Source organism: Pelodiscus sinensis, chromosome 2, assembly GCF_052426305.1.
Source record: "Pelodiscus sinensis isolate ZL-2025 chromosome 2, ASM5242630v1, whole genome shotgun sequence".
NCBI classification, from domain to species: Eukaryota; Metazoa; Chordata; order Testudines; family Trionychidae; genus Pelodiscus; species Pelodiscus sinensis.
In genome coordinates, this window is record NC_143053.1 from 159,909,529 (window position 1) to 159,920,880 (window position 11,352).

General features: G+C 45.2%; 1 long non-coding RNA gene across 1 annotated transcript; it reads right to left on the bottom strand.

The window, feature by feature from the left end:
- Positions 1-3,717: 3,717 nt before the first annotated feature.
- LOC149525364 (uncharacterized) lies at positions 3,718-10,470 on the bottom strand. The gene is made up of 3 exons (XR_016348636.1): positions 10,020-10,470; positions 8,741-8,801; positions 3,718-5,253 (listed from the first exon to the last, which is right to left on the bottom strand). It is a non-coding gene; the product is annotated as an uncharacterized LOC149525364 (long non-coding RNA).
- Between the last annotated feature and the right edge of the window lie 882 nt (positions 10,471-11,352).

Consider the following 11,352-nt stretch of genomic DNA (forward strand, 5'->3'; position numbering starts at 1 on the left):
ATGGTCCATGATGAGATACCACTGAGTTTTCCTTTTTTTGCCAGCTTGGGCACCCTTTAACTGTGTCTTGCTGAGCCAGGTTCTTAAGCATCCTCCAGCACGCACATAGGCAGGGCCACACCGAACTGGAGAATGATACGGACACTCAGATCAGTTCTGGGAGTCTTTTTGTTTCCAGGTATTTTTCAAGTATCTCTTTGGGTGGGGAGGTGGAGGAGAAGCAAACTGAAGAGCTTGAATGCTTTCCTCTACCACCTGCTATAAGATTTTCATGAGGCAGGAATCCTTTGTTTGATTCCCCTATCTCCCAGCATTTCAACAATCCATGATAGAGGTTAGTATCAGGTGACATGACTCTGTAGCATCACAGCATCCATGAGTCAGTGACAATATGGAGCATCCACAAAAAGGCCAAGCCTTTTCACAGTCCATTATCCTGATTGGCCATTAGCCCTGTCTGTATTTTTTCTTGTACCTAAATCGTTAGCAGCGGGCGAATCAATAGCAGCGGGGAATCAATATTCCTAACTTCAGATACAAAATTGATACAGGCATACAAGTAGTATAATCGTATTCAGTGAATCATAACCATTCCAATGATACATTACATACACTATCTTGCATAAAGCATAATAGTTTTGCCACATTCATATCCTATCCATATTTTCATAAAGAATATGGAGTATAATGTCTCAGTACGTTCTGTTAAGGAATATTTATGTTTTAACTGTGTTCAGGTGTAATTAGTGCCACTTGTTCTCTGAAATCTACTAATATCTGAAATATTATTGTGTATGGACATCATTGTACCCTGAAAAAAGATATGAAATTATATGAGAAAAGTGCATTAATTTTCTATTTATCATGAATAAGCAGCAGCATAAATATGTGCAAAATTGGGTTGATTGTTTTTAAACATATTGCAACTGCTGCAAACCTGTTCTCCAGTTTTGGGACTGTATGAATGTCTCTGTGCTGATTTGTCTATGTTTAATAAATAGAGTGAGTGAAGTTATCTGAAGTCTTGTTAATGATAATCTACACTAAACCACTAATATTTACAAAAGAATCCCAAAACAAATAGTACTGTGCCGCTTTAGTGTATGTCTAGACAGTGGGGCTATTTTGGGATACTGGAGATGTCCCAAAATAGCTACCCTGCATCTTTTAAATGCATCAGTTATTTCAAAATATTTTTTTAAATAACAGGTACACTATTCCAGCATTCCTGTACCCCTCATTCCATGAGGGTTAAAGGATGTCTCAAAATAGCACATTATTTTGAAATTTGGCACTGTGGAGACACACCAAATGTTGAAAAAAGCTATTTCAAAATACAATCGAAATAAGATACGCAATTTGCATAGCGTAAATTGAGTATCTTATTTTGAGTTTGGGGTGCTATGTAGACACACTCTTAGCAACTTAAGGTATGTCTACACAGCAGGGCTTAACTCGAAATAAGCTATGCAAATTGAGCTATGTCAATTGCAGAGCTTATTTTGAAATAGCTTATTTAGAATTTAGGAGCATCTACATAGCACTTATTTTGAAATAGAGCACTCTTCCTCTGACTTCCCTTACTCCTTATGCAATGAGGTTACAGGAGTTGGAGTAAGATGTCCTCCAGCTTGACAGTATTTTAACATTATTTCAAAATAACTGCCTGCTGTGTAGTCATGGACTAAGTTATTTTGAAATAACACTAGTTATTTTGAAAAAATGTTGTTGTGTAGACATACCCTTATGGTGTGTCCACACAGCACCCTAAACTTGAAATAAAATCCACAATTTGTGCTACGCAATTGAATATCTTATTTCTATTTTATTTCAAAATAGCTTATTTTGAAATTTGGCATGTCTACAGTGTGCCAAATTTCAAAACATGCTATTTTGAGACATTCCTTAACTCTCTTGGAACAAGGTTTATGGGGATGCTGAAATAGCATGCCTGTTATTTTGAAAAATATTTCAAAATAACAGGCATGTTTAAAAGATGTGGGGTAGCTATTTCCCCCACTGTCTAGTCCTACCCTAACAGATGTATTAAGACCTAAGCTTTCCTGGATAAAACCCATTTCATCAGATGAATTGGAGTTTTGTTTATAGAGGCATAAGGACAACAAAAGAAAGAGGGTATTTGTGTAAATAAGGCTAACCAAGTCACAGTGTAAGTGGCTCATTTACAGCAATTCATGTGAAAATGTGGTTATCTGGAGAAGAGAAATTGCTTTAGTAATGTGTTAGCCAATTAAGATCCTTAACTGTAACTCTAAAAGGGAGATAGCGGAACTGGAATTAATTTGTAAATTCAATGCTATCAATACTATCAATCATTTTAGGATTGAATAAGGATCTTAACTGGTTAACACATTCTAGATTCTTGATATCCATATTTCTACATCAACTGCTGTGAATGAGCCACTTCCATCCTGACTTGATTAGCATCATTTACATAAGTACCCTCTTCTGTTGTCCTTTTATATACCCGTTCCTTTTTAAACTCTGCTCAAATTCATCTGATGAAGTGGGTTTAACCCACCAAAGTTTATGCCTTAATAAATCTGTTAGGGTGTGTCTAGACTACAGAGTTTTTCCGAAAAAAGTAGCCTTTTTTCGAAAAAACTTCAGCTGCATTTAGACTGCAGCTGCATTCTTTCAAAAATAAATCGAAAGAACGTGCAGTTTTTTTTATCACGGTAAACCTCATTTTACAAGGAATAATGCCTTTTTTCGAAAGTGCTCTTTTGGAAAAAAGGTGCTATTGAATGCAAACTGTGCTTTCTGAAAGAGGGCTTGTAGTCTAGAGAGCTTGTAGTCTCTTTCAAAAGAGGCTTGTAGTCTTGTGTCTAAGGACCTGTCTATTCTGGGGAGTTATTTTGAAATAATTCCCCTTATTTTGAAACAAGGTGAGGGTCCACACTACCAAGCTGTTGTTTTAAAATAACAGGCTTGTTATTTTGGAATATTTATTCCTGCTTATGAAGAGGAATAAAGCTTATTTCAAAATTATTATTTCGAAATAATGTTAGTGTAGATGTTCAGCTGCGCCTCTCACAGCTGCCCTTTTGGCCACTTAGGCCACACACTTAGCTTCATTGTTCCCCTTCCCCTGCAGAGTTTTAAAGCTGAAGGTAGAAGGCAAAGGGCATTTGGCACCACACCAGTCCTGACAGCCCCGTACTTCACAACACCCTCCTTTTGTGGAGCCATGGCAGACCCCAGCCCTCCCTCTGAGCCCCCCACAGCTACCAGCATGCCTATAGCTGTCTCAGGAGCCCTTGGCCAGGGGCAAAATAGGGCACCGGCCTAGACTGGTGTGGAGATGCCAGATCTGATTGAGGCCTGGGTCGAGGAAATGAACATCCAGGATCTCTGCCCCAAGAGGCAAAATGCCAAAGTCTATGGCTGGATGGCCATCAGCCTGACCCAGAAGGGGCAGAGCTGCATCCTGGACCAGATGCAAGTGAAAATAAAAGAACTCCAGAATTCCTATACAAAGGCCAGGGAAGAAAGTTCATGCTCTGGGGTGGCACTTCACTACTACGAGCAGCTGGATGCCATCCTGGGAGGGGAACCAGTAACCACCCCCTCCCCTTGTCAACTCTGGACAGGACACGCCTGTCATCAGTTTCCATGAGAGCAGGGTTGTGTAGAAGGAGGACGAGCAGGAGAAGGAGCACCGCATCCCTTCCCACCCACCCACGAGCTCCCAGCCTAGCTGGCACCTTCCCATGCCTGCATGTCCCAGGAACCTGGGGATGGCAAGGCTACCCCAGGATGTCCGTGCCCCTACAGGAAAGTGCCCACTGTGTAGGCAACATATGGCCTTGCTCAAAGCACATCACCGCCTGAACTGAGACCTTCAGTGTCAGCTCAGAGATTAGGACAAGGCTTCGTACACAGTGTCTCCCGGGCTGACTGCCCTGTTTGACTTTTCTTCAAAGCTGCACCAGCTGTGTGCATGGCACCTCCACCACTTCCCACATCACCTTCCCAAATCCGGAGACCCACAGGCTAAGGTGAACCTGTGAGGACCGGGCACAGGAACACCTAGTCTGCTTCTGTTCCCTCAGTCAGAACTTTAACGAGCAATGCCAGGAGCGCAGGGCTGACCATGAGCTGAGGAGGACTATATGGCAGCAGCTGCTATGCCAGGCCTTGTGCTCTTCGCCCAACCCCCAACCCCTGGTTTTTCCTCCTAGACCCCCACCCAGGAGCCACCGTGGCTTGTGAACACATGGCGGTGGTCTCTCTCAAGCATCCGAACCTTCCCAAGGTACCCAGCCCCACCTCCAAGCCCCTGTCCTCCCTCCTTCCCTGTCATTCCAGATTCTTTCCCAGTCCCTTCCCTGTTGTATATCCCCCAAATAAAAATAACAGAGTTGTGTTTTCTGAACAGAAATGTGTTTTAAATGTGTGTAGGGGAGCAGTTGGAGAGGAGGGAAGGGAAGATAGAGGAAGGGAGGGGTGGAAGAAAAAAGGCATATAGCACAATGCAGAAGCCCCTTGTGTGAAAGCCCAGGGGAAGAGTCTCACAGGTGGCCTTGGCTGAAATTCTCCCTCAAGACCTCCCGGATCAGGCCAGCTCCCTGATGTGCTCACAAATGGCAGCAGTGCCCAGCTGCTCATAAGTCCTGGCCAGCCGCTCAGCCTCTGCCCCCTACCCTGGCAGGAGTCTGTCCCTTGCTCTCATATAAATTGTGGCGCACACAACAGGCCGCCGTCACCTGGGGGATGTTGTGCTTGCTGAAGGCCAGGCAGGTGAAGAGACTCTGAAACCTCCCTTTGAGGCAGCCAAAGGCACACTCCACCACCAGGCCGTAGCACCTGCTGAGCCTGCCATTGTAGGGCTTCATCAGCTAGCTGAGCAAGGGGCAGGCTGTGTCTCCCAAGAGACACATGGGCATGTTCATGACCCCATCCCTGATGGTGCAGTTGGGGAAAAAAGTGTCAGCATGCATCCTGTGGAAAAGGCTCAAGTTCCAGAACATGTGGGCACTGTGCGCCTTCCCCAACTACCAGATGTTAGAGTCCGTGAACCGGCCCTTGTGCTCCATGAGGGCCTGTAGCACCCCTTTCTATTTATATATTCAGCGGCACGGTGGTCGTGGGCCAGGATGGGGATGTGGGTACCATCATTAGTCTCCAGCAGCTGGTGAAGCCCATGGCAGCAAAGCCAGTGATGATGGGATCTACGTTGCCCAAGGTGATGTCCTTCTGCAGCAGAATGGTGTTGATGGCCTTGACCACCTATAGAATCACAGAAACAAAAAAGTATAGGGTTGGAAGAGACCTCAAGAGGTCATGGTGTCCAACCCCTTCCAAAAGCAGTACCAACCCCAACTAAATCCTCCCAGTCCCTGGTGCACTACCAGCATTTTGGTTACTTGCATTTTGGTTACCTCTGATGTTATGGGGGCTTGCAGCAGCCAACAGCTTATTGTCCACCCTGTACTACATGGACACCGGGCTGCTGGAGACAATGTTATAAAATGAAGGTTCTTCTGAACAGCTGTATTTATTAAAGATCCCATGATACTTTTAGAAAGAATGTGTTAACCCGAACGTTCTGATCAAATTCTAGTTTGTCTGATTGCATTTTTATACCACTTTCTTTGCAAGTGTGTACAAATGAATCACAATACAATTGGTGTCTACACTTTCTGTGCAGGACTACTATGTATGTTAACAGTTGCTTGCCACTTTTACAGGGGACATTTTTGTAGTGGACAGACTTGGATGCATAGAGACATATTTACAATTAATCATTTATTACAACTTTTAAAGGTATTATAGATATAGCTGTTATGCAATATAAAATGTAAGCATTATCAGTGTATAACCTAGCTCTTCCTTGATGTTCTCAAATCATCCTGGTTGCATTTTCCTGTATTTCCATTTACTATATATTTTAGAGAGTTTGCCACCCTGGCCTGACCCAAGGAGCAGCTGCCAGCATCTCCGGGTCAGCCCCAGGGAGAGTTGGCAGGCAGCCTGCACACACAAGTCAGCCCCAGGGAGAAGTCGGTGGGCAGCTTGTGTGGCCCTCCACTGCTTCGGGCTGGTCTCAGGGAGAGTCTGGCAGGCAGTCTGCTTGGCACCCGCCCATGCCAGGGAGAAACTGGTGGGTGGGCCTGTGTGAGTGGTCCATCCCAGACCTGGGATAAGATAATCTAAGATACGACCACAGTTGCTCCAATTCCTCAGACAGGGTATGTCTACACTACAAAGTTAATTCGAACTAACAGCCGTTAGTTAGAATTAACTTTCATAGGTGCTACACAGGCAAACTGCTAGTTCAAACTTAATTTGAACTAGTGGAGCGCTTAATTCGAACTAGGTAAACCTCATTCTACGAGGACTAACGCCTAGTTCGAATTAAGTAGTTCGAATTAAGGGCTGTGTAGCCACTTAATTCAAACTAGTGGGAGGCTAGCCCTTCCCAGCTTGCCCTGGTGGCCACTCTGGGCACAATCAGGGAAACTCATCTGCCCCTCTCCTGGTCCCAGAGCCCTTAAAGGGGCACGGTCTGGCTATGGTGCCCGTGCCAGGTACAAACCTGCCAGCACCCAGCCAGCAGACCCTGCACCTGGCATGGCACGAGCCAGCCACCCGCTGCCACCCAGCCCTCTGCCTCTTCCCGGAACCAGGCTGGCAGCTCCCGGGAGGCTGCCCGGGGCCGCAAGAGGCGGGCACCCGCTTGGTCTAGTTCAGAGATTGTGGACCTCATCCAGCTTTGGGGGGACGCCTCCAACATCCATGACTTGCACACTAGGCACAGGAAACTGGCCATCTAGGGCAGGATAGCTGCCAGCCTGGCCACCCAGGAGCAGGTTTGCATGAAAATCAAGGTGGTCCAGTGAGACCCCCGACCCTGAGCCCTGAGCTTAGAACATAAGAACATAAGAATGGCTGTACTGGGTCAGGCTAAAGGTCCATCTAGCCCAGTAACCTGTCTGCTGACAGTGGCCCACACTAGGTACCCTGGAGGGGATGGACCGAAGACAATGACCAAGCCATTTGTCTCGTGCCATCCATCTCCAGCCCTCCACAAACAGAGGCCAGGGACACCATTTCTTCCCCCTGGCTAATACCACTCCATAGACCCAACCTCCATGACTTTATCTAACTTCTCTTTAAACTCTGTTATAGTTCTAGCCTTTATAGCCCCCTGTGGCAAGGAGTTCCACAGGTTGACTATTTGCTTTGTGAAGAAGAACTTTCTATTATTAGTTTGAAGCTGCTACCCATTCATTTCATTTGGTGTCCTCTAGTCCTTCTATTATGGGAACTAATGAACTTTTCTTTATGCACCCTCTCCACACCACTCATGCTTTTATAGACCTCTGTCATATCCCCCCTCTGTCTCCTCTTCTCTAAGCTTAAAAGTCCCAGTCTCTTTAGCCTCTCTTCATATGGGACCTGTTCCAAACCCCTGATCATTGTAGTTGCCCTTTTCTGAACCCTTTCCAAGGCCAAAATATCTTTTCTGGGGTGAGGAGATCACATCTGTACACAGTACTGAAGATATGGCGTACCATAGTTTGATACTTCCCCTCCTCCTTCTTCCCCTGGCTTCCCCCTTCCTGCTCCCTCCTCCCAGGTTTCCCCCTCCCCTCTCCCACCCTCTCTCTTCCCCTCTCCCACTTCCTTTTCCCAGTCTCCCCCAGTTTTGTTAAATAAAGAGAGTTTCTATTTTTGAACACACATGTCCTTTATTTTGTACATCAAGAAGGGGGCTAGTGAGGGGTAAGTGGAAGGAGGTGAGGAAGGAATGGGGTACGAGCCCCCGATAGGGAGGACTGGGGTGGCTCTGCGGGCTCCTTGGGTAGAAACTCTCCTGCAGCCCCCCGATTGACCTCCCCCGGATGGCAGCCTGTGGCAAGTGCAGCCGGGCTGATGGCCGAGTGCTGTGATGTGCCGAGTGTGGGCCCTCAGGGCACTCCAAGCCAGGACTGCTTTGCTGTCTCTCATCGAGATAGACAAGCAAGCGGGGAACCCTGAGAACTGTCTATCCAGGGTGGGGGTTGGGTCCCTTTAAGCACAGCCCTTGGCTAGCCTGAGACAGCAGCTCCACGCTCTAAGTCCTAACCTGATGCCCTGCCGGCACTGCTTCCGGCCATCCTTAACTTTGGTTCAGGGTCCACTCAATGTGGACATGCTAGTTCGAATTAGCAAAATGCTAATTCAAACTAGTTTTTAGGTCTAGATGCACTAGTTCGAATTAGCTTAGTTCGAATTAACTAATTCGAATTAAGTTAGTTCGAATTAGTGCTGTAGTGTAGACATACCCACAGAGACAAACACCTGCAGGATCTCTATCAAGCATACTTAAAACTACAATACCAAACTGGAGAAGTGAAGAAACAGATTGACGGAGCTAGGCAGGTACCCAGAAGTCATCTACTACAGGACAGGCCCAACAAAGAAAGCAACAGAATACCAATAACCTACCGCCCCCAGCTAAAAGCTCCCCTACACATCATCAAGGATCTACAACCGGTCATAGACCACAATCCCTTGCTCTCACAGACCTTGGGAGGCAGGCCAGTCCTTGCTTACAGACCTCTCCCCTACCTGAGATAAATACCACCAACTTCATATGCCGCAACAGAAATGCTCACCCAGGAACCTATCCTTGCAACAATTTCCATTGCCAAATCTGTTCACACATCTACCCTATTGACACCATCCCAGGACCTAACCACATCAGCTATACTATCAAAGACTCATTCACCTGTTTACTAATGTGCCAACAAAGTCCTTCTGCCATGTGCATCAGACAAACTGGACTGCCTCTACATAAAAAAAAATGGACACAAGTGAGACATTAATAATGGCAACATTAAAAAAAAACAGTGGGGGCACAGTTTAAGCTCCCTGCACACACGGTTTCTGACTTGCAAGTTGCTATTCTCAGTCTAAAAAAACCTTCAGTATCTGTAAGGAGAAACTGCTGAGCTTGCATTCATGTGCACATTTCACACCCCGAGAAAAGATTTAAATAGAAACATGGAGTGGTTCTCACATTACAGCAAGTAATTTCCCCTTCGCATACTCTCGCCTTCTGATCACTGATGGAGATGAGCCTCATCCCCTCTGATTTAATTAGCACTGATGTCATACTCCTATATCTGTATCTCTTCCTTTTTTCTTTAGTATCTGAGGAAGTAAGATGTATCTCACAAAAGCTTATGCCCTAATGTCCTAATAAATGTGTTAGTCTTTAATGTGCCACCAAACTCTGTCTGAGATGTGTTCTAGATACTACTTCTCAAAGTTCTAACTGTGGTATCAAATTTTATATACCCCCCCCCCCCAGTAGTTTATAGCTAATTCTTCTATTTTAGTAACCCTGACAGGTAATAGTTTTTTAACTACTGTTTAGTATTATAATGAAAGTTTTAGTTTAATCCACCCTTATTTCTTGCTTACTCTTCTGTATTTTATGACTACTGAGGGTATAATTCAAAAGATTAACTCAAATTATGTCCTCTAAGAAATATTTTAGCTCCTACTTTAAATCAAACTAATGCAGTGAGAAAAGAAAACCATTAATTTAATGTCTATGCTGTATTGAAGATAAATCTGCATATTGAGTTTAGGAAAATTTTGTAAAGATCAGCAGTAGAGGTGTGATTAAATTCTGTTGTTTTTTCCATAGTCTTATTTTTTGGGTAACTCTGTATATTAAATAGCACAGACTATTAGCTTGGACCATATTTCTGTCGAGGGAAACAAGAAGTAATTTTAATTAAAAAAAAAATTCTCCTGGTCTTTCCTTTATACAAGGAATTATTGCTTCTATAACACTGATTCTCAGGTCATGAACAATTTTCCTTCATCCCACGTTATTATTCCTAATAACTCTCCATTTAAAATATAGATTTTATTGTTTCGCAATTAGATCAGAACTGGGAACTCAAATGGTCTATTCTAAATTTTGCCACAGAAAACATAATTAAGATTGCAGAGCTTTTGTACTACGTGCAACTAAGTTCCCCCTTTGAGCTCACCTGTGCAGGTAGGTGACAGTGAGGAGGAATGGCCTCTCTTGGAGAGTGACAGGGTCGGCCGGCCATGCAGATACAGTTCCAGTTCCATGAAGCCCTGTAAAATCTCACAAGATCTACACCAGCATAACACTTCCTGGGGAAATCAGCTTTTTCAGTCCAGGACACTATTCATGGTAATAAGGCAAAAATTAATTAAAGACTGTCAGTATTAAAGTTGGTTCTTTTTTTCCTGTTATGGTTTTGCCAAATTAACATTACTAGTAGTTTCTTGTGCTTTATGACAAAAATATATTTGAGTTGGACTTATAATTAAGCCAGTTTATTCAATTAGAATCAGGTACCTCAGCAGGACTATATCTCCCCTTCCCAACAGCTTCCTAGCTATCAGTGATATAAACCTCCAAACCACTCTCCCTCAAGTCATCAACAGCTACCAAAGCCATCCAAAGTAATGGTGCCCAAGGACAAGTCCTCCCACCAGTAGAGGTGTGGCTACACTACGGAGGTGTTTTTTTTAAACAGTCGTTTTTCCAAAAAAAACCCTTCAATTATGTCCTCACTGCAATCATTTTCTTTCAAAAGCAAATCAAAAGAACAGAGGGGGTTTTCTGACAGCTATAATCCTCTTTCTATGAGGAAGAAGCCTTTTTCTAAAAAAGCTCTTTTGGAAAAAAGGCGTATGTGGATGGGGAAAAGGGTTTTCTTTCAGAAGAAGAGACCTCCAGGAAATAACACAGGTGCCCTGGTGGCCACTCTGTCCAAAGTAATCACAACTCTATAGTTCCTGTCTCCTGGCCCCTCTTAAAGCTGCAGGTACCCTGGCCAAGCCTTCTCGCAGGAAGCCGGCTTGGGAGCAGCACCCTGACCGCACAGCTCTCCCTGCCACAGGCATTGCCAACTTGTCCCAGCTTCAAGCCCCCCAAGATCCTCCTGGCCCTCACAGGGAACAGCCCCAAGGCTCCCAGGACTCCCCCAGACCACGCCTTCCTGGTCTGGCATGGAGATCCTGTCCCTCCTTGAGCTGTGGGGCGAGGAGGAGACACTGCAGGATCTCTGCTCCAAGCGGCGAACCGCCAACATTTATGGCTGGATGGCCGATTCCCTGGTGGAGCATGAACACCCACCCTGGGTCTTGGAAGGTCAAAGAGCTCCGCCAGGGATACATGAGGGCCAGAGAGTGCAGTTCACGCTCCAGGGCAGGACCCCACACCTGCCCTTATTACCAGGAACTGCACCAAATCCTGGGGGATGGGGAACTGTTTTCCCACCCGTCATGGTGGACTCCAGTCTCGACATGCCCATCGTCACCCAGCTGGAGGTCACAGTGGAGGAG